The sequence below is a fragment of the Heteronotia binoei genome, chromosome 7, assembly GCF_032191835.1.
Source record: "Heteronotia binoei isolate CCM8104 ecotype False Entrance Well chromosome 7, APGP_CSIRO_Hbin_v1, whole genome shotgun sequence".
NCBI classification, from domain to species: Eukaryota; Metazoa; Chordata; class Lepidosauria; order Squamata; family Gekkonidae; genus Heteronotia; species Heteronotia binoei.
In genome coordinates, this window is record NC_083229.1 from 57,792,108 (window position 1) to 57,815,894 (window position 23,787).

General features: G+C 43.7%; 1 protein-coding gene across 2 annotated transcripts in view; it reads right to left on the reverse strand.

The window, feature by feature from the left end:
• Nucleotides 1-23,787, reverse strand: part of SGK3 (serum/glucocorticoid regulated kinase family member 3) — an 86,361-nt gene that overhangs the window by 39,831 nt on the left and 22,743 nt on the right. The window lies entirely within an intron of this gene.

Genomic DNA, 23,787 nt, shown 5'->3' on the forward strand with positions numbered 1-23,787 from the left:
TGGCTGAGATTCCTCCTTCCTTGGGGAAGAGGGAAAGAGCCAGAGGCTGATTTGCTCAGCTGCCTCAATCACAGGGGAGAAATACAAAAATGGTGATGAAGGAAGCAGATGACAGACAGTTCCTTATGGGCCAGACAAAAGCCCTGTGGAGGTTGCACGTGTAGCAGGTAAATAACGAAGCCCCACACATTGCTTGGTTTGAAGCGAGGTATTTTACTTTGACATCAAAGTAGAACTTGTCAGCATAAGCTCAAAATGACTAAGTTAAAATCATCAGCCTTCTGACCATTTGTATTCATCCCCAAAACAAGCAGACAAGCCCCCTCTTATCTAATTCAAATGCTCCACCTCCTGCTTTCCTTCCAGTAATTTCTTGTAGTTTCCCCCTGCTCTGTCCTTCTGTGTTATCAGCAAGAAGCTCCTTCTCTGCGGGGCCCCTGTTATCTTGGATTCACACCCTTAGCCTGTCTGGTTTTAACAGTTTAGCAGAAGCTCCTCTGAGGGGCCTCTTAACAGTCATTCTAAATGTTGCATCAGACATTCTCTTTTGAAGGCACAACCATATTTTCCATTATTATTATTATTATTATTATTATTATTGAGGTATTCATTAATTATTCAGGGATCCCTCTTCACATGTGGCATATAAGCCGCATGTTTGACACCCGAGCTCCAGTAAGTAGGTTTTAATAGAAAAACAAGCTGTACACAGTAGTGGGAGGTCTGCTTCTTAAGGGTGGATGGGCTTATGGTTCTTGAAGGATACACATTACCATTATTGGAATACTGATTCAAATAGCTGCAGCAGTTCTGACTGTTCCCTAGCTTTCCCCCTGTCCAATCAGTTTAGATCTTAAGGGGGAGGGGGAAAGGCCCTCAAAATGGGATCCCTGGATGCCCACTGGCAAGATGCAGCTTCATCCTGATCAGAAAGTTATTACTGTTATTTAGTTCCAGCAGTGTTAGGAACCCTGCAAAAACCAATACAATAGTCCAGGGGTGGCCAACGGTAGCTCTCCAGATGTTTTTTGCCTACAACTCCCATCAGCCCCAGCCAGCATGGCTGCGGCTGATGGGAGTTGTAGGCAAAAAACATCTGGAGAGCTACCATTGGCCACCCCTGCAATAGTCTACAGAATAAAGAGTCTCTCAAAACTATAGAGATTCAGAAACTGCAAACAGTTCTGTAGTAGACACAGGTGATTCAGATAAGAATTTCTCTGAAACAGTGTTGTCCACGTGTACCACTTATGCTCCCCCATATATGGTTCTGTGACTCAAAACAACCTTTAAAAAATACAGCAAAATTGTGGCATGATCCATGTTTTCATTACAGCTGCTGGAAGGAAAGAAAGAAGGCTGGGGAGAAGATTTGTAGTTGTAATCAACTGCTGCTTTCCAAGCATTTGCAGTTGAGTGGGGAAAGCTCATCTGAGCCCAAGCCACTAAACAGAAGGCATGTGACAAGCTCTGTATCCAGGATCATCATGGGTGAAAGCCTGTGCAGATTTAGCTTTAAAAAAATCACAGCTGACATAGGCTCAAAACAGTCATGTGAAGGAGCCCTAATAGTGGGTGAGAGTAGAATCAAGACTGATTTCTTCCTGTATATAAACTTTTAATTGTTTCTGATAATTAAAAATGAACTCAAAGGTTAGCTCCAAAATGATTTCCAAGCATAAATACTTGCGTGCTAGTACCCTCCTTAATTTTTGTGACTCTAAACTGGTGGAAGGAAGGCACCTCATGAAATCTACATGTGTAATTTTCGTCAGCAACCTTCCCCCCAAGTCACCAGGAAACCTCCTGTTTTAAGGAAGCCTATCAGTTCAAGAAGTCTGAGTGTGCATTCCTCTCACCTGCTTTTATCCCACACAAAGAAGCATAAAGTCCTGTGAAGAGGAATAGAAGCTCTAAATATGCTCCCTTGCCCCACAGAGACATAAGGCTAGGTAAAAACCCATCCTTTCTCTTTCTAGTATTTATGAAAGTCACCCTACTAAGCTCAAGTTATTTTATTTGTTTCTCACTGAGATTCAGGGTGGATGCGAACATTACAGTTGATTGACATCTTCCCTGAATCCATGTGTAATTGTAATCACATGGATTGGAGACTAATAGTGCCATCCTAAACAGAAGACATATTCTCTAGCGCAAAGTTAAGCCAAGACAGAGCTGGGTACTATCAACAGAAGGGTGAGGTGAGGGCCTACAGTCACCTACGAACAGCAAACACAGCAACATCATAGTCATCAATATTTGTACGATCATGTTGCATTCCACATATATGTGCTTTCTAAGCTCAGTTCACATCATGTGGTGAGAATTGAAATTACATTTTCTTAGCAAAATAATAATAATGACACCCCCCCCCCCCCCGGCAAACAGCAAAGTCATTGCAACAGTACTGTTTCCCTGTTGATAGCTATATGTCACTATGAAGCAAAGGATCCAAGGAATTATGACAAAATCCTACAGACTTTCAATAAATGAATAGCAATGGCACATTTATTGCGCTATGATCAGATTGTCCTAGCAACTCCATGCCAAGCAGAGGTCATGTTTGAAACCAAGCAACTCAGATCCAAATCCAGCTTTCTGTATACTGCACCACACAAGGGGGGGGGGGCAGAAAGAGATTTATGTTTCTGGGTTTCATTGAAAGACCCTGAAACATGAGCTCAGCCAAATACAGGACAGATACCTCTGGAGTACTGTAATAGTATTTACAGTTTTGGAACAAATGGAATGAAGCAGCAGATCACAGTACTTCTTTCAAGTTCACAGACACATTCCCTGCTGGCTTTAAAGCACCTGACTGTATGAATAATGCAGCCAGTGTTTGAGCTGTGAAACTCCTAGTGACCGGAAACAGCTCAACAGTCTGGAAATAGTAAAAGTAAATCCTTCTGCAAGCACCAAAACCACAGAAATCATGGAGGGAAATACCACCACACACTGATAAACTGTGATCAAACTGTCAGAAAACATTTTTCAGACTTCAGAAGAATGCAGAATGGATTTATCAAGTTCTCTTAAATTATCTGTAACTATAGCAAATGTTCAGATACTAGCCCACCTAAATGTTATTCACCACAGAGGTCCATATAAACAATGCCGTATCCTTTCAGTACAGCAAAGGCGAAATGAAAATGTCTCCACACTTCAAAAATTAGGAAGTGAAACCATAAAGACAGAATATGTACACTTGCCAAGGATGGGGGTGGACATATTCCACTTATCAGAAGCAACAGCGTGAATTAGAACAGCCACAGAACACAAGGAGAGTCTCATGTTAGCAGAAGATGATCTGTACATCCTGTGCAATTAAATCCAAATCATATTGATACTAGGGGAATTTTAAAAAAATATTATATATTTACAATATTTATAGTCTACCTGTTTCCAGTACAGCTGGGGATCAAGACTGTTAATAACATCAGCAGAAAACAATAAGCTAATTAGATCAATATAATCACAAAAACATTCTCAAAATAGAACATTATATACAGCCCACAAAACTGCAGCTATAAAGTAATACAAGTTCAGTGTGCCCTTAATTTCACAACAGTTACTCACCTTATCCCAAGTGCCTACCTGAATAACTCAAGTTATATAACCCAGGTAGTGGCCCCCTTCTTCACCTCCTCCAGAGGCTGCTCCAGAGTAGAGGGGTGGCTGAACAAGCAATGCCCAGAAAGTGGTAAAGGGCCAGAAGGAGATGATAGCACTACTCTACTGGGAACAGGTAAGCTGCATCATAGTGACATGTTAGGAGAGGCAGCCTTTCTGGTATGTTGGTCCCAGTTCATGAGGGCTTGAAAGATAAGTACCAGCACCTTGAACTGGACTTGGAAATAAAATGGGAAGCCAGGGAAGAGCCCAAGATTGGCATAATATGCTCCTGGTTGTTAGCATCCTGAGACCAAGCAGGCTGCTGTATTTTGTGCCAGCTTAAGTTTACAGGAAGTTCTCATGGGCAGCCCCACATAGAGTGTGTAACAATAATCAAGCCTTGAGGTTTCCTGTGGCATGCATCATCACATCAGTGTGGTCAGATCTGGTGTTGCCAAGAAAGTAGAAAGCTTCCATGCAATACATAGTTGAAAGAATGCTTTTTGCCATAATCCCGTTTCTCCAGCAAGAGAGGAAGATTCAGCAGGTCTGCCAATTAATCCCTTAAAGAAAGCTATCTAAAGGACACATATTTTTCCCAACAAAGCAAGGAGCCTATCTTTTAATACTGAAATCCAGTGGATGATGAAGGGCTAAACACCATCCTCTATGGCCCAGAGGAAAACTGTGGGCGTAGGAGCTTGCAATTTGTTCTTTATGGATGCAACAGAAACATGAGAAACACATTTTCTGCTGTCCTTCTCCGACAATGGAGGTGGTAAAGAAAGGAAGCCAAAAAAAGGTAAACAAGGACCTAAATTAACCCTGTTTTCCATTCTATGTTTCGCAGTCCAAGCCAATGCTAGCACAGGACAGTTTATTCTGACTTCTGGGATTTCCTGAGCCTGCTGGGTAAAATGGATGCGGCAACATCAGTATGGAATTGGGAAATACAGTCATGGGGTGGGCTCTGCAGGCCTAAAAGGAGTTTCCAAAAACAGCACAAGCTCTTCTTTTGTAGGTTTCTCCATGTATTCCTTGTTTGCACACTATTCAGACTACCATTTAAAGGGTAATGTATGTATTTGGAATCAGCAAGGTTTACTTCCAAGCAAACATATTTAGTACAGGAGGGCAATGCCTCTAAGATGCAATACCAAAATCACTTTCTTTCCCCAAATGGCCAAAATAAAAACAAGGAAAGGAGACAAAATATGCTACTCCAATATTCAAACATGCTACTACATTTAGATCCCTAGCTTCACCCCAAGTAAAATGCTGTCACCTTCAGTTATATGGCTGTTTAATAATAATATGACACACAGAGTATCATTTTTCATCAGGGCTTAACAATCAATGCCATCAAACGTATTCCATATATCCTATTGTTTCTATACTATATTTGGCTCAGATGTAAATGTGTTTATGGTTGGTATCTGGGATTTCTCTCAGTAACTTTAGGAACTGTAGACAAGATGGCAAAACATTGAAGAGTCTTCTGTGACAATGTGCTGGAGACTGCCTCAGTTTTACAGAAGGAATGATATGAACTTAAGCAATTTTGTGATACCCTAATTAAAATGTTTGGCAAGTAAATAGCAAGTGGGGACAGCATTTTCCCTCAAGTTGGCCTCAGCAGCTGGCAACTGAGTTACCCATCCATAGCCCTGCCACAAAAATGCAATTCCAGAGGAAAGAACAACTACAGCCCAGCTTAACTCTGAGTTAAAAAACAAACAAACATGCATTTCCTTTTCTTTCTCTGTCTTATGAGGTAGTTCCTAATTTCCTTTTACACAGAGGACCATATGAAATACTACATGGGAGGTAGGGTATGTGAATTATTCTTCCAACCATTTGAAATAGGGTTCCCAGATCCTCCCTGACCACTGGCATGGGATTGGGGGGGGGGGGTTAAGGGTTGCCAGCTCCAAGATGGGAAACTCCTGGAAATTTGGGAGTGGAGTCTAGGAGAACAGGAACATCAGTAGGGTACAACGCCATACAGTCCACCCTCCAAAGCATTTTCTCCAGGGGAACTGATCTCTGTACTTTTTTGCTTTAAAGTCACTGTTGGGAGATGGATTCACATGTGCCCCATGAAATTTCAAAGCTGACTCTCAGTATTAAAGGCATTTATATCCCACCTTTCTGTTTTATATACTCGAAGTATTTTCACATTAGTATGCAAAGAAAAATGAACAGCAAGTCCAAACGTTCTCTGCTTTTGAAAATTCTAACACAGGAAGATGCCTTCATCCTTGCTCAGAAAAGGGAATATTCTGTGATCTTTTTGTCAGGTAATAACAGCAACTGTCTGTGAAAGAATCTCTTCTATGTTGGAAAAATTGAAACTGTTCAAAATATTAAATAATGAAATATTAAATAATGAAACCTCTTAGAGGCTTGTGGTGGTTTAATTTCCTGTTCCTGTATGGCAACACTTTCCTTCACTTTGGTGGAAAACAGAGCCGCAGGCAGAAACAGCTGTGGGACCTCCATGTTCAAAGACCAACATGGCTGTGAAAACCAATGCCTCGGAGACAAAAAATAAGGGAACAAGACTTCCCAGCATTTACCTGGCTGCTGCTAAACTCAATGGACCAATGATTTGAACCACTGGGGCTTACAGCGTGTTGATTACAAACAATTTGGTGTCAAGCACAAGAAAGGTGGTCGCAAAATTTGGGTCTTTCATAGGTAGAACAAGATCATAATTGACAGACTCTGTCAAAGTTGAGAAAATGAGGAGATACAATTGGATGAGCATGTGCACATATGATAGGCACTGGTAATTTTCAGTTACATCACCTAGTTAGCACCTGTGACAATTCACTGGTGCATTATTTAGGGTTAGGTATTGTACTTCTCAGGAGCAAATACACAGCATATACAGTGGTGAGGGAATGCATTTATTTGTTTATTATGCTTCATTTATACCCTGCTTTTCTCCCCAGTGAGGATCCAAAGGAGCTTACATTCTTCTCCAGTTTCTCCTCACAACAATCCTCTAAGGTAGATTAAGCTGACAGTGTGTGACTTGCCTAAGGTCACCCAGCAGGATTTCACGTTAGGTATTGAAGTTTTCATACAAAAGTAGTTCATACTAAATGAAAAACGAATAAAACATGCATGATAAAAACAACCAAATGTGCATTACAACAATAAAAGCTGTTTAAGTCAGGAGATCAAACATATTAAATAAATATAATTAAAACTTCTAGACAAGACTTCCCCTATGTTCAAGCATAGGTACTTGGCACACAAGGCTGTTATGGGGAATTAGCAGGCCTGTGTACTGTTGCCCTATACCTATCCAGCCTCCACCTGTGCTTTGTCAAGGAACAGAAGATCATTCTACAACTGAACATACAATGATGAACTCATCAGGGGTATCACTAGTTTCCCAGTCTGGAAAGAGCCCTAATTTTTTTAAACTGCCAAGTGCTTTTCAACTATGTAAGTATCTTTGATTTCACAGTCAAGAACATTTGAAGCTAGCAGAAAATGTACTCTCTGGACCCACACCACACATAGTGTTGAGGATCCAACTCCCCCAACATGTAATTTAGCCTTTCAAAAAGCAGTTACAGGAGAGTCCCAATACAGATAAGGAATGATCAGGAAAAGGACTGAAAATAAAACTGCTGGCGTTCTAATACCTTTTTACAGTGCAGCCTCATTTGGAATGCTGGGTGCACTTCTGTTTATTGTATTTCAAAAAGGATATGCAAAGTTGGGAACAGTGCAAAGGTAAGCAAGATGATTAGGGGTTGCAGCACCCTTCCTATGAGAAAAGCTGGAGTTCATGGAACTTTCCAGACTAGAAAAAAGATGGCTAGAAAGTTCATAAAAGTATGCAGAGGTTGGAGAAAATGGACAGAGCAAGCTTTCTCTCCCTCTTCATGGTAGCAGAACTTGGAGGCACCCTATGGAATTGTTGGAAAATAGGTTCTGGCTAGACAAAAGGAAATACTTCTTTACTTAATGAGTAAATAAAGTTTTAAAAAATTGAAATTAACTACTAGGGGAGGTAGTGATGGCCATGGATATTGATAGTTTTTAAAGGGAATTTAAACTGGTTTATGAAGGAAAGGTCCATCAATAGCCATGGTGATTGAAGGACGACTCCATCTACAGAAGAAGCAAACCTCTGAGGCAGCAGGGGAAGGCCTTGGCCTCTATGCCCTGTTTGTTTGGTAATCCAGGACAGTCGGCTGGTTGCTGTGTAAAACAATATCCTGGACTAGCTGGACCACAGGTCTGATCCAGCAGGTTCTTCTTATATTCTTTCCACCATTCTGAATTCAAAAAACACGGTGGAAAAATCTTTTGCTTGAAATAATTACCAGCAGAAAATAGTGCAAATGAACATCATGTGATCTTGCTTTACTTTTTTAAACCTAAGCCCTTGCTTTTACTAGGGTTGCCAGCCTCCAGGTGGAGCCCAGAGATCTCCTGCTTTTAAAACTGATCTCCAGCTGGCAGAGATCAGCTCCCCTGGAGAAAATCGCTGCTTTGAAGGGTGGATGACTCTATGGCATTGTACTTTGTTGAGGCCCCTTCCCTCCTGAAACCCTGCCCTCACTCCACCCCCAAAGTCTCCGGGTATTTTTCAACACAGACTTGGCAACCCTAGCTTTTACAGCATTTTGGATCTTCCCAAAACTAAACACCACCCTTTTAAAAGGAGCTAACACAAGCTTATCAGTGTCCATACAGAGATATCAGTTTATGAAATCCTGTTTGCATGCCTGCTATCATTCGTGCCAACATTACATTCAATATTCATTCAGTGAGTCATAAAAAAAAATAAAACCTTCAAAGAGAAACAGACGGGTACCATTAATTATAAAACATTAACCAAAACACTGAGATAGCTGCACTCAAACAAATACTGCACACTGAGTAGGCGGGAGGACCAGATTTTCCCTTACTATATTCTTTAAACTATTTATTTTTCAATTTTGTATTCTTGAGTCTAAGCAAATACTAAGGTATATCTCATCTGCACTCTACAAAACATTTGTTTTTGTGAATTGTTTCTAGAACACATACTTATCACATGAAAATTGTTTTGTTATAAAACTGGTGATCATGAAAAGATGCATTACCGGTATGTTAGACCGGTATGTTAGAAACATACTTGTGAATTTACCAATCATAAGTACTCATTAAATGCCAAGAACACCAGGGAAGGCACCTTTCCTCTGGGTTCACCCCACAGTGTCCCTGTAACATTCAAAAGCCCACAGTCACGTGGACGAATCTGATCTATCTATCTGGTGGCATCTGTATCCTGCAATCATGCAGGTAGAAAAGACTGAAGTGGAAGACTCTCAGGCACAACAGTGGTTCCTTAAGCATCACGGCAGCAGGGCAAGTGAAGCCAGAGAAAAGCACAATTGGAATGCTAGCCTACTATTTAAAGGTCATAGAGACAATCAGGACATTTGAGGCAAGGTAAGCAGCCTTTTGGATCCAAAGTTACTATTAGGTGACAAATAACCTGAAGTAGATTGGTAGGTTTTGCCGGAATGCTAACAATGGCTTCATGGGTACATCCTTCAGCATAATATCATGAAACTAGTCACTGAATAATGAATGTTGGGATTCTATTCAAGTCTATTTTTACCAAGGATGAGCTTGTATTTTCTAAATCAAAAGTGGTTTGTAGGCCATAGCTTGGGGACAGTGTGTGGGCGGCTGACTCTCTGCACAGGGACCCGCCCAGCTCTCAGAATTTATGTTGTTCATGAATCCATATTGTTCTCTCTCTTACATCACTTATGATTATCCTTCCACGGCATAAAGGAAGGTCTAAATTTGTTAACTGTTAAAGGAATGGGAAATGAAAGTGTCATCTACTGTTGTACCTTTAAGTTCAGTTTGATGCTTAGGGACCAGCAAAATAAGAGTTTTTCTTAAAAAGCAGCTTAGAGGCAAACATCATCACCAACTAATCACCCAACATTCTATTGTTTCTCAATACAAGCACCTGAAGACCTGGTTTTTAAGCTTGGTATTTTGAATGTAAATTCATTCAGATAATGCATGGGATGGAGAAAGTGGAGAAAGAAGTACTTTTCTCCCCTTCTCACAATACAAGAACTCGTGGGCATTGAGTCAAACAATCAAGCTCATCTACCCAAATTGGAGACAGCTTCCCAGGTTGCACAAGGGATTTTACCAGCCCTGAAACTTGAGATCCTTTTAAATTGGAGGTGCCAAGGACTGATTCAAAGCATATGCTCTACTATTGAACTGTTCCCTCTTCCCACTGTCTCATACTCTTCTAAGCCATCTTACACTCAAGAGATGACTTAAGTAATTGTGTTGAAGCCATGAATCTTATTTTAACTGACTGATTACACTGCTAGAAATTTGCACAACCATTCCTTCTGGCAGTGTAATTTGTGTTCCGATGTCAAATCATACAACAGGGCCACCCACAGATGAATTAGAGCTTTCTACAATCTCAAGAGGCTCTCCAGTATGCAGAAAAAAACAGGTTGCTCTTCGAGTGGTCATCTGTGCAGTCACACACATGGGTCTTGCCGCAGGCAACAGATCCGTACCTCGGAGTTCTAATAGCTCGCCTATAGCACTTTTTGGCGCGCTTCCCTCCCACTCTGGGGAGCAGGCACCGACTGTGCATGCCTGGAGCGAGGGGGAGGCGCCATTCCCACTCTGTTTCTTCCGGCCGCCACTGACACTCAGTAGAGGTAAATATAAAGCAGAGGAGGCCAGCAGCGGGGAAGGTTGGGTGGGCGTGTGTGACTGTACAGTTGACCACTCGAAGATCATCAGTTACAGGTAAACAACCTGTTTATCTTCTTCGTGGTCTCTGTGCAGTCCCACACATGGGTGATTAGCCAGCTAAATGGTCCTGGAGGAGGGTGCTGGTCAGAAGGAAAATGTTAGTTACATCACCCAAGTATATGCACATTCACATAATCACATCATATAGGTTATAGATGGAAATGGATACACTCACCAATGACTTCAGTGGAAGATGGACCTGAGGACCGCTTGGCCAAAGGAGGCGTCCCTTCTCGCACGAACGTCCAGGGCATAATGGGAGACGCCATGCAGGAAAGCCGAAGACGTCGAGACCGCTCTGGTGGAGTGAGCCTTAAGGCCTTCGGGTAAGGGCTGCTTAGCCAGTTCGTAACACAACTTGATGGCACTAACTACCCATTTAGATAATCTCTGGGTAGAGATTTTGTGTCCTCTGTGAGGGTTACCGTAGGCCACAAACAGGTTACGGTCCTTACAGAACTGTTGTGTACGAGCAAGGTAGAAAGACAAAGCCCTTCTGACGTCAAGGGCGTGCAGAGCTCTTTGCCCAGAGTCCTTTGGATCAGGGAAGAAAGTTGGTAACGACGTTGACGTTGATAAATGAAAGTGGGATACAACTTTGGGAAGGAAGGAAGGGTCCGGTCAGAAGACAACCTTATCCTTATGGAAAACCGTGTAAGGAGCATCATGGCGGAAGGCACATAGGTCACTGGCCCGCTTGCTGGAAGTAAGGGCAACTAGTAGAGCGGTCTTCCAGGACAGCAGATTGAGATGCACCGTGGCCATGGGTTCAAACGGGGGTTTCATAAGGTATGAAAGCACTAGGGACAAACTCCAAACTGGAACAAAAGGTTTAATCGGAGGATGAAGGTGCAACATGCCCCTTAAAAATGACTTGGATAACTTATGTGAAAAGACTGTCTGTCCATCAACAGGATCGTGGAAGGCCGAGATGGCAGACAGATGAACTTTTAACGAGGAATAGCAGAGTCCTGATTGCTGTAAGGAAAGTAGATATTGAAGGACTAACTGCAGAGGCACAGACTCCGGACGTAAGTGCTGGGAAGACGCATAGGAACAGAAACGCTTCCATTTGCAATGATAGGAGCGTCTGGTGGAAGGCTTCCTTGCGTTAAGGATAACCTCAGCTACCTCTGCGGATAGGGAGATGGACGGATTCTCCACGCTGTAAGGGCCAGGAGAATCCGTGGGTTGTGGTGCCACACTTGTGGGTTGTGGTGCCACACTTGGCCATTGGCTTGTGTCAGGAGATCGCCTGTTAGAGGAAGGCGGCGGTAGGTGTGACGAGACATCTGCAGGAGTCTCATGAACCATGGTTGTCGTGGCCACCATGGAGCAATGAGAATACAGTCCGTGCCGTCTCGTGCAATCTTCAGTAACGCCCACGTTATAAGGGGGATCGGAGGAAACAGGTAGTGCAAGGGGCCTCTCCAAACGTGTAAGAATGCATCGTTGCCCCTTCTGGTGTAAAAGCGGGAGCATTTTGCATTGCTCCTCGAGGCAAAAACATCGATCTTGGGCATGCCGAAGCACAGGAAGATGCGATGGAGATAGATCTGATTGATGGACCACTTGTGGTCGTCTATCCGAGTCCTGCTGAGAGAGTCAGCCAGAACTTTCTCCACGCCTGGAAGATGAATGGCAGTCAGATAGATGTTGTGCTTGACACACCATTTCCAGAGCAATATGGCTATGCGGCACAGCCGAAGGGACCTGGTACCGCCCTGTTTGTTGACATAGAATACTGTAGCCATATTGTCCATGGAGATCTGGACGTGCTGACCCCTGATCAGCGGGAGGAACGAATTATAGTTTGCACACGGTCCTCTGGGAGGAAAGCAAGGTGAGGGGACGTACACAGACGCGCACCTATGAACTGCAAGTCCTGGGTCGGTGTGAGGTGTGATTTGGTGGTATTCACACAAAGGCCCAGGGAGGACAGCAGACAGAGGGTTGTATCAAGGTTCCTCTTCAGTTGGTGCTGTGTTGGTGCAATCAGAAGCCAATCGTCTATGTACAGGAACACAGGGACATTTCGGAGACGCAGGGCAGCTGCCACCACTGCCATGCACTTGGTGAACACTCTGGGTGCGGTGGAGTGGCCGAATGGCAGGGATTGGTACTGAAAGTGATCTTGACCTATGGCGAAACGCAGGAATTTCCGATGCTGAGGCCGGATGGTCACATGAAAGTAAGCGTCCTGAAGATCTAAAGAGGCCATCCAAGAGCCCTTGGGAATCAGAGGGAGGATGGATTGCAGGGAGATCATTCTGAATTTCTTGTACATTATGTGCTCGTTCAGCTTCCGAAGATCTAGGATAGGACGCTTGCTTCCATCCCTCTTGGGCACCAGAAAATATCTCGAGTAGAACCCCGTCCCGCGGTATTGAAGAGGAACCGGTTCTATGGCATTTTTCTGGAGCAGGTCCAGAATTTCTTGATGGAGGTGAGGTGAGGGTGGAGTAACGATAAAGTAATGGCGGTGAGGTGGTGAAACGAACTTGATTGCATAGCCTAGGCGAACGATGGTGAGCACCCAGGAGTCCGTGGTGATCGAGGTCCAAGCTGGGTAGAATGGGAGAAGACGTGTGCGATAAAGAGGGTCCATATGTGGAGTGGATAGGAGAGGAAAGTCAAAGAGACTGCTTGGATTGCTGTGCAGGCTTCTTTGTAGGTTGAGAGCGGGGCCTTTGTTGGAAGGGCTGCTTGTGTTATGGAGGCTTCTTCCTCCAATAGTCATGTTGCCTGGGGGAACGCTGACGACGTTGGAAAGGTGGTCTCCAAGGTTTGGGCCTGTTGAATTGCTGAGAGGTCGGCTGGGAAACACCCAAGCGCTTAGCTCTCTTACGGCCATCATCAACCGATGTAAGAACCTCATCTGTTGAGGCATGGAACAGGCCAGGGCCATCAAAAGGCAGGTCTTCGATCTTCTGCTTAATATCAGGCTGCAGATTGGTTGACCGAAGCCAAGCGTGACGGCGTAGGGCCACCGAGGAGGCAAACACCTTTGATGAGCAGGATACAGCAAGTCTCAGGGAATTAATTTGCTGTTTCAAAACTCTAGACAGCTCAGAGACGAAGTTGGAAACAACCTTCTGGGAAGTATCAGGCAGGGAAGGAATATGAGGGGTAATCTGGTTAGTCAGGTTGTAAGTATATGCAGCGAAGTATGCCAGATAATTCTTAAGCTTTGAATTTGTAGATGCAAGGCTGTAGCTTTTACAGGCCAGAGTGTCCAACTTCCTGCCTTCACGATCAGGTGGGATAGGGTGACGGGATGGCTTCAATTTAGTGGCTGAATGAACTATAATTGAGTTGGGAGCCAGGTGGGAGGCTAAAAATTTGGATTCGGGTGCATGGATGCGATAAAGGGAGTCGAGGCGCTTGGAAGTAGGTGGAATAGAAGCCGGTTTGTCCCAGGACTCGCGTAAGTCTTCAAGGTGAACAGGTAACATGGGTAAAATGGAACCAGATGGGAAATCAACTTGAATGAGGTCATGGACGATATCAGAGACCTTAGGGGAATCCGAAGGTACAGGGATATGAAGGGCCTCAGCCATGGTAGTAATAAGGTTAAGGTACGCTTTGGAACTATCAGACGGGGAAAGTCGGGTAGGTTGTATGGAATCCGAAGTGGTAGAGACAGGGGGGTCCTCGGAATCTGAGGGCTCCGATGTGCCCATCTCGGATTGGGAGTCTTCTGGATGGGGTGACGCGTCTTCTGGATGGGGTGACGCTTGAGACTTAGTAGGAGCAGAGGAAGACTGATCTTTAGGAAGCTTCGGAGGAGTAGACTTGGTAGGATGAGAGGATGTATTTGGGGCTACGGATACTGTGGCAGACGGTTTGGAAAGGACTTGGGTTTGAGAAGATTCACGGGGTCGGTAGGTCTCACGGGTTCAAGGGGAGACATATTCCTGTAAGTCGTGGGAACGGGATGGTTCACGGGGTCGATAGGTCTCACGGGTTCGATGGGAAACATACTCCAGGTCATCATAAGGGTAGTATGGGGATTCATGACGATACTGATATCGGTAGTCAAGGTGGGAGTGGTAATGGGGAGAATCACGGAGGTTTCGGATTCGAGGGGTCGATACGTCATGGCCAAGGTCGACATCACGGTAACGGGATCTGCGGGGGCTCAGCTCGGACGGGGAGCGAGAGTAGCGTTGGCGGATCCGATGTACATGAGGAGACGGTGACCGGGAAGGAGAGGAGTAGTCGTAACGACCTCTATGATAATCCTGGTACGGCGACGGGGACTGAATCGGCACTGAATCGGAGAACAAGACCGGACCCGTTGAGTAGAGACCTGCGTAAAAGACTCTCAATATAATGGAGAGACTGCAATGTCCCGAAAAGAGCCAGGCTTAAATCTCAAGCGGGCCGTTTTAGGCGAAGGGTCGGACTCCAGGATGTTATCATGTAGCTCGCTGTGAATCGAAGGAGAGCGGGACCCGATCGGGATGACTTCCACCCTAGGCGGGAAATGAGGAGTCAGTTGTGGCATCTCAGAAATGACGTCGGATGGAGCCAAGAGCTCAGGCGGGATGATGGGATCCGAAGCCATCGGAGTGGACGCCTAACCCGAGGTAGATGGGGTCGGATCGCGAGGCTTCCTCGGAGCCGAAGCAGACGCAGCGGAAGCCAACGCAGCCGGATTGCGTGGTCTTGGCGAATCCGGATGACGCGATTTCGGATCCGACCTCGGCGAGTCTGAATGCCGAGACTTCTTCGAAGCCTTATGGCCGTCAGAGTGCTTCGAAGGACTCTTGTCGGACTTATGCTTTTTTGCAATGTGCAAAGCGGCCGAGGCAGCCGAATCTCCCGCTCGTTATAGAGGAGCGCAACAAGGTAGGTGCTGTCTGGGCGGCGGAAAGGAAGAAACTGAGTGGGAATGGCGCCTCCCCCTCACTCCAGGCATGCGCAGTTGGTGCCTGCTCCCCAGAGTGGGAGGGAAGCACGCCAAAAAGCGCTATAGATGAGCTATTAGAACTCTGAGGTACGGATCTGTTGCCTGCGGCAAGACCCATGTGTGGGACTGCACAGAGACCACGAAGAAGATTTATGAGTTTCTAAACTATTCAAAAAAGGGAGAAAAAAACCAAAACAACCAAACAAAACCCCAAAAACAAACAAAAACAAACCAAACAGTCTGAGGATGACGCAGTATGATCCAGGAACACAACAGCTGAGAGCCAACTAAAAGAAAAGCAAAACAAAAACAAATTAGATAAAATTGGGGGATAAGAGCAAATAGGACAAAACTTTCCAAACTATTTCATACACATCCCAAACATTCCTCCTGGGACATTTAGTGGATCCCTAGAGCAGAACAAAGAAAGGTGGGGATCTTCTGTATAACAGGAAGAACCTTCCAATAAATAAGCAATAAAACATGCTTTCCACACCCATCTCCGTAAGAGGAGGAGAAAGCCTGAAAAAGTAGAATGAGGACTAGATAGGCATGTAATGCTGGAAGCAAGATAGCAGAGCACAAGAGAAAGCCCTCCCATTGACAGCTGCTACTTCTGCTTTCCTCCACTGAAATTAGGCTACGAAACTGTTCCTCTAATACTATTGTTAAGAAAGACAAGTGAGGAGGAAACTACTTATTACCTCCCACTCTTCACCAACAGCACAGCAGGAAATTTCCCTCTGAGACCGTATATATTGGTGTCGCTTAACAGGAAAAGTTGTCTTCCCTCCATGCTCTGGACTTTTCAGAGGGAGTTCTAAAGGGAAGGTTGTGCTGAGGAAAGACAAGAAACTGTTTTCTTACCCTCTTCCCACCATACTGTAAAGAACAGCCACTACAGGATGGCATTTTGGGGTGGTGGTGCTTAAGGTCTCTTAGTTAAGCTACAGCACTCAGCTCCTTAGCTCCATGGAGAAGTTTCTATATGAAAACTGCTGTTATGGGACAATAGTAAGCTTCTTGTTCCACTCCCTATTCTGTAACCACAGTGCAGATTACCCATAGGGCTGAATTTCTGGTCTTTGGTGTGATTAGTGAACAGATTTTGTTTCTCAGCTTGAGACATAACCACGTGGCTCTTAAAATCCCGAAACATAGCCAGATCTCAGAGGCTTAGTATTTGGATGTGAGACTGCTAAAGAATGCCAGCGTCACTACATAGAGGCAGGCAATGGCAAAGCACCCTCTGAACATCATTTAGGGAGACTGCCCTACAGCCATGAGTACCAGAGAACAGGTGAGGAACAAGCCACAATAGTCCATGACATTTTGTTGTGAATCCCTGCTTGTAAGCAATAATGAAATATCCTAACCTAGTGAGCGTGAAATATATTGAATATATTTCTTCTTCAACTCTTTTCTTAGTAGCCGGTAGTTTCCACAAAAGTTTAATGAAAAGTGACCTAAATCAAGGTACTGTTTCACTGTGATAACAGAATGAGAAAGAGGAGAGAATGCTTTTGATGAGAAATTCTGTAATCCAAGATTGATCAACAACAAGGACAGAGCTTGACTTGTGACCTCCTTTTCTTGTTATGCAAGTGTTCCATTTTGTTTTGTTCTAAATATTGCAATATTTATGCTAAACCTCACTACATTTTAATGAGGTAGTATGAACACATTCTGTCAATTTTGTGCAATTCCCTTTATAGATGACAGACCTTTAGCATAATTTGGAAGAGAAAAAGCTAATCTGAGTATTAGCTTTGGGTTTTTTGCCAAATGGAATAAAAAGCCAAAAACCAAAACCCTGGTAGATCAATAGTAGAAAAATATTTCAGACAAAAATTCTGTTTTACTGATATAGTGATACTGATACTTTGACTTTTTTCCTAAAATAGAAAAGCATGTTTGACATTCCTTTAGCTTTTGCCAAAACTAAAAATTTAATACTGGGGCAAGATATTCTAGATTGTTTTCTGGGAGCGGGCGGCGACGCGGAAGATGGCGGACGCTTGAAGCGGCAGCTCCCGGCTCACAGTCCCTTCCTGCTTCTCCTGCTCCCGTTCCCAACTATTTCTTTCACCTGGCATGGGCAAACGAACTGCAGGGAACAACAAGGCAGCCAAGAAAACTCCTGCGAAAGCCACACCGACGCAGCAGGTACTAAACTTTCTTCCAACGAGCCCCGGGCCCTTACCTCTCTCTGAAATGGCGTCCAGCTCTTCCCCCGGCCCTGCTCAGGAAGAGGGCTCTTTATTAACAACTCAAACATTTCAAGCAGCGATTTCACGCTTGGAGGACTCAATAGGGGTCACAATGGGGGAGCAGATCAGCAAAGCTATTACCCCCTTGCAATTAGAACTAAAAAAAATTAATGAAACGCTTTCAGCAGTCACTCAAACTGCAGACTCAGCGCTGGAAATGGCTACGGTGGCCCACGAGGCTGTACAAGCCCTGCAAAGCTCAGACCTAAGGCTCCATGAGAAGGTGCTTTACTTGGATAACAGATTAAGGGCTGCTAACCTGAAATTTAGAGGCCTGCCAGAACAGGCGGAAGAGAACCAGGAGGTAAAAATCTTCATTGCCTCATGGCTTGCTTCAGCCCTCCACCTCCAAGATGGAGTCGCCCCTCTTATTGATTCTGCCTACCGTCTTGGGGCATTACAGCCCAAGTCAAAAGACTTTTCAAGAGACATACTCGCCACAGTTCCAGACTCCAGGACCAGAACCCTGATTTTACAGAGAGCCCGATCTGAAGAGGGTCTACTCTACAAGGGAAAAAAGATCCTGGTTCTAGCTGATCTTTCACCGGAAACCCTGCAGCATAGAAAAGAAATGAAGCCGATTCTAAACTCACTATTTGAACACAAAATACGATTCTGCTGGGCTTCTCCTATCCAGATACTGGTTGTTCACCAGGGCCTTCGGCTAACAGCTTCTGATTTCACCTCCGGCTGTGATCTTCTTAAACAACTAAACATTGACTCTCCTTCATCTCCTGACTCAAGTGGGGCTACTTCATCTCGTTCAACCAACCCACCGTTTTCTTTCAAGCCAAGAAGACGACGCTGACTTCTCCACGGACGTTCAGTTCACCTCCTGCTACTTCCATCTCCTGCTTCTGAACAGTTGTATTTGTACTACCCATGCCATCTTGTTCTGGTTTAAGGGAGCGGGGTCTTTCTTTCCTCTTATTATGTCACATTGTTAAGGGAACAGCCGGGATGTTCCTTCTTTTTGCTCCCTCCATATTAAGAACATAAGAGAAGCCATGTTGGATCAGGCCAGCGGCCCATCAAGTCCAACACTCTGTGTCACACAGTGGCAAAAAATGTGGCTAATACCCACTGATGGACCTGTGCTCCATATTTTTATCTAAACCCATCTTGAAGGTGGCTATACTTGTGGCCGCCACCACCTCCTGTGGCAGTGAATTCCACATGTTAATCACCCTTTGGGTGAAGAAGTACTTCCTTTTATCCGTCTTAACCTGTCTGCTCAGCAATTTCATCGAATGCCCACGAGTTCTTGTATTGTGAGAAAGGGAGAAAAGTACTTCTTTCTCTACTTTCTCCATTCCATGCATTATCTTGTAAACCTCTATCATGTCACCCCGCAGTCGACGTTTCTCCAAGCTAAAGAGTCCCAAGCGTTTCAACCTTTCTTCATAGGGAAAGTGCTCCAGCCCTTTAATCATTCTAGTTGCCCTTCTCTGCACCTTCTCTAAAGCTATAATATCCTTTTTGAGGTGCGGCGACCAGAACTGCACACAGTACTCCAAATGAGACCGCACCATCGATTTATACAGGGGCATTATGATACTGGCTGATTTGTTTTCAATTCCCTTCCTAATAATTCCCAGCATGGCATTGGCCTTTTTTATTGCAAACGCACACTGTCTTGACACTTTCAGTGAGTTATCTATCATGACCCCAAGATCTCTCTCTTGATCAGTCTCTGCCAGTTCACACCCCATCAACTTGTATTTATAGCTGGGATTCTTAGCCCCAATGTGCATTACTTTGCACTTGGCCACATTGAACCGCATCTGCCACGTTGACGCCCACTCACCCAGCCTCAACAGATCCCTTTGGAGTTCCTCACAATCCTCTCTGGTTCTCACCACCCTGAACAATTTAGTGTCATCCGCAAACTTGGCCACTTCACTGCTCACTCCCAACTCTAAATCATTTATGAACAAGTTAAAGAGCATGGGACCCAGTACCGAGCCCTGCGGCACCCCACTGCTTACCGTCCTCTACTGCGAAGACTGCCCATTTATACTCACTCTCTGCTTCCTATTACTCAGCCAGTTTTTGATCCACAAGAGGACCTGTCCTTTTACTCCATGATTCTCAAGCTTTCTAAGGAGCCTTTGATGAGGAACTTTATCAAAAGCTTTCTGGAAGTCAAGGTAAACAACATCTATCGGGTCTCCTTTGTCCACATGTTTGTTCACCCCCTCAAAGAAATGCAACAGGTTAGTGAGGCAAGATCTTCCCTTGCAGAACCCATGCTGAGTCTTCCTCAATAACCCGTGGTCATCAATGTGCCTACTCATTCTGTCCTTGATAATGGTTTCTACCAACTTTCCCGGTATTGAAGTCAGACTGACTGGCCTGTAATTTCCCGGATCTCCTCTGGAACCTTTTTTAAAGATGGGGGTGACATTTGCTACCTTCCAGTCCTCAGGAATGGAGGCACATTTCAATGAAAGATTACAGATTTTTGTTAGAAGATCCACAAGTTCAACTTTGAGTTCCTTCAGAACTCTCGGATGTATGCCATCCGGACCCGGTGACTTATTAGTTTTTAATTTGTCTATCAGTTGTAGGACCTCCTCATTTGTCACCTCAATCTGACTCAGGTCTTTCAACACCCCTTCCAAAATTAGTGGTTCTGGGGCGGGCAAAAAGTTCTCGTCTTCTACAGTGAAGACGGAGGCAAAAAATTCATTTAGCTTTTCAGCCATTTCCCTATCCTCCTTCAGTAATCCTTTTACCCCATGGTCATCCAAGGGCCCCACTGCCTCCCTGGCTGGTTTCCTACTTCTAATATATTTGAAGAAAGTTTTATTGTTGGTCTTTATGTTTTTTGCAATATGCTCCTCATAGTCCCTTTTTGCCTGCCTGATCACAGTCTTGCATTTGATTTGCCACAGCCTGTGTTCCCTTTTACTAATCTCACTTGGACTGGTTTTCCACCGCTTAAAGGAGTCCTTCTTACCTTTTACAGCTTCCATTACTTTGTTTGTTAACCACGCAGGCCTTTTCTTATGCCTGTTTGTGCCTTTCCTAACTTGTGGTATGTATTTTATCTGAGCTTCTAGGATTATAGTTTTAAATAGCGTCCAAGCTTCCCCAAGGGTTTTGACTGTATGTACCACCTTTCCTTTCAGTTTCTTCCTCACATGCCTCCTAATTAGATCGTATATTTCTTATATACTGAGTAAAGTTGCATTGTTTCCTGGTTGGAAACAATGAACAGTTTAGTAAGATTTATGTTGTTAATATTGTTGATTTGTTTTTTTAAGGGGAAAAGGTACCTTTTACTGGTGTTTATTTATGGCCCTTTTCAGACAGTGCTTTTTGACCAGCACTGGTATGTTCTGGTATACTCTGGCCATGACCCACGAACTCAGTGGATCCCTTTAGCGGTGTTTGGGTTTTTGGAAAGTTTTACATTTATACTGAAAAGTGGTTTGTGTTTGTTCAATTTGGTTCGGACAAATATGGTTGTCGTTGGGAACCTAGATTTTTGCAGTCAGGTCACCAATCCTGGTACTCCCACCCCAATGTTCTCTCATTGTTTATTCTGTGTTGTGAGAACAAGGGAAATCTGGTCATTGCTACTTGTTTTTTCTACTTCTCATCATTGTTATACAGAGCCTCAGTCCGGGTTCTACAGGCGTTATATGGATCTTAACAATGTTTTTTTTTACTTTAATGTATCTAAATTATGTCTGACTTAAAGTTAATTTCTCTCAACTGCAGAGGCCTTAACAACATTATTAAAGCCAAGCGGCTTTCTTCCGCTTTGACCAAATTACAACCTGATCTTCTTTTCCTACAAGAAACCCACATTAAGTCGGCAAGCTCCACCATACTTCGATCTAAGTGGTTCCATACACAGTACGTAGCTCCTGGTTCTTCTAAATCACGCGGAGTCGCCATTCTACTTTCAAAAAATACCCGGTTTGTTTTGTTGGCTCAAGAAGTCGATCCCCAAGGACGTTATATCTTTATAAAAGGTACACTTAATGACTCTCCTTTCACTCTGGTTTCTCTATATGCTCCCAACTCCTCACAAATTACCTTTATAAAAGACACGCTTTCTAAACTTGCCCTTTTCCAAGAAGGGGCAGTCATTATAGGAGGGGACTTTAACCAAATCATAGACCCCAGGTGGGACAGATCCTTTAAGCCACACTCTCCCCCGACTTCTTCCCCAGCACCTATGCAATCTGTCCTTCATAATTTTAACCTATGTGACGTTTGGAGACTGCATAACCTGGGGGTTAAGGACTACACCTACTTCTCGGCATTACACAATACCTTTACAAGGATTGATTATTTTCTTATTTCTCCCTCCTTATTGAACCAGGTTTCTTACACCAATATTGGCCTCAGGACACTTTCCGACCACGCCTGGTTGGAGTGCGCACTGCATGTTGGTTCTCAGGACAGGCCTTCATTTAATTGGACATTAAATAAATCACTCCTTCTGAACCAAGAATTTTGTACACAATTATAGCAAGAGATTAATCTTTATTTCAAAAACAATTTGGATTGTGGGGTTTCCAAAGAAATTGTGTGGGACGCAATGAAAGCTGTTCTGCGAGGCAAGTGTATCTCCCTGCATTCGGCCTACAAAAAAAGAAAATTAGAACTGAAACAACTTATTTTAGACAATATTAAACACTTGGAACAAAAACACAAGCAAACCTGCTCTAATAAAATTTACCAAAAACTTGTTCTCGAAAGACAGAAACTAGACTTATTGGAAACATCTAATATTCGAAAAAATCTACTATTCGTGAAACAAAAATACTGGTATAACCACCCCCGTTCGTTGAAGCTACTCTCGTGGAAACTCAGGAAAGAGCTAGGTGAGAGACAGATTAAATGTCTTAGAGGCAACTCTGGCAAAATACACTCATCAAATAAAAAAATCTTGGACACCTTCCATCAGTTTTTCCAACAGCTATATACCTCGTCCAATCCTCCTTCTCACCTAATAGACCACTTTTTTCAAAACCAGAAGATCCTTACCCAACTCTCCCACGAACACCAAGCCTTTTTAGATTCTCCGATTTCTTCCCTTGAAGTCGTTGATGCCATTAAGGCCTCCAAAATCAATAAAACCCCAGGTAGAGATGGACTACCTTCAGAATTTTATAAAAAATTCAATCTTTCCCTGGTACCTCACCTTACCACTGTTTGCAATCTTGTTCTGGACTCCGGCTGTATGCCTCCCTCCTGGTCCCAGGCGAAAATAGTTATGATTCCCAAAAAAGACAAAGACCCATTAAATGTTAAATCTTACCGCCCCATTTCTTTACTAAATAACGATTATAAAATATTTACTTCCATTTTGACTGCTAGATTGAACACAATCATAGGGCTCTATATTCACACCAACCAATCAGGATTTATTCCGAATCGCGATATCACGGACAATACTAGACAAACAATTAACTTAATTCAATATTGCACTTTTCAGCCATACGACTCCTGCATTCTTGCCTTAGATATAGAGAAGGCCTTCGATAGTGTAGAACCTCTCTTCCTTAAAAAAGTCTTACATCACATGGGTTTCAGACCTAGGTTCAGAACGGTTATAGATTCTTTGTATTCCTGTCCATCCGCGTTTATACAAATCAATGGTCAACAGTCCCCTTCACTTATCCTAGAAAGAGGGACTCGTCAAGGGTGCCCCCTATCACCACTGCTATTCGCCATTGTCATAGAGCCCTTTGCAAATTTGATACGGCTTTCTTCAGAGATCTCTGGTATCTCTGTCCAAAATTCTACTTTTAAAATAAGTTTATTTGCCGACGATATAGTCTTATATATTACAAATCCACTACAGTCTATTAAAGCCGTTTCCTCTCTCCTGTCTGATTATAGTAAACTTTCAGGTCTTTCAGTTAACCACTCGAAATCAATTCTCTACCCGATTAAAATTTCCGATACTTCTAAAAAAGACATAGTTGCAAACTACCCCTTTCATTGGGTCTCTGATTCCTGGTCCTATTTGGGGCTGAAAATCCCCTTAAATATAGCTGGCCTATTAAAAACTAACTACACGGCCACGGCTTCTGAGATTACTACCACGCTCAAGCAATGGGATAAGTTGCAACTATCCTGGATGGAAAGAATCCATGTAATTAAATCCTTTATTTTCCCCAAGTTTTTATATCTTTTTCG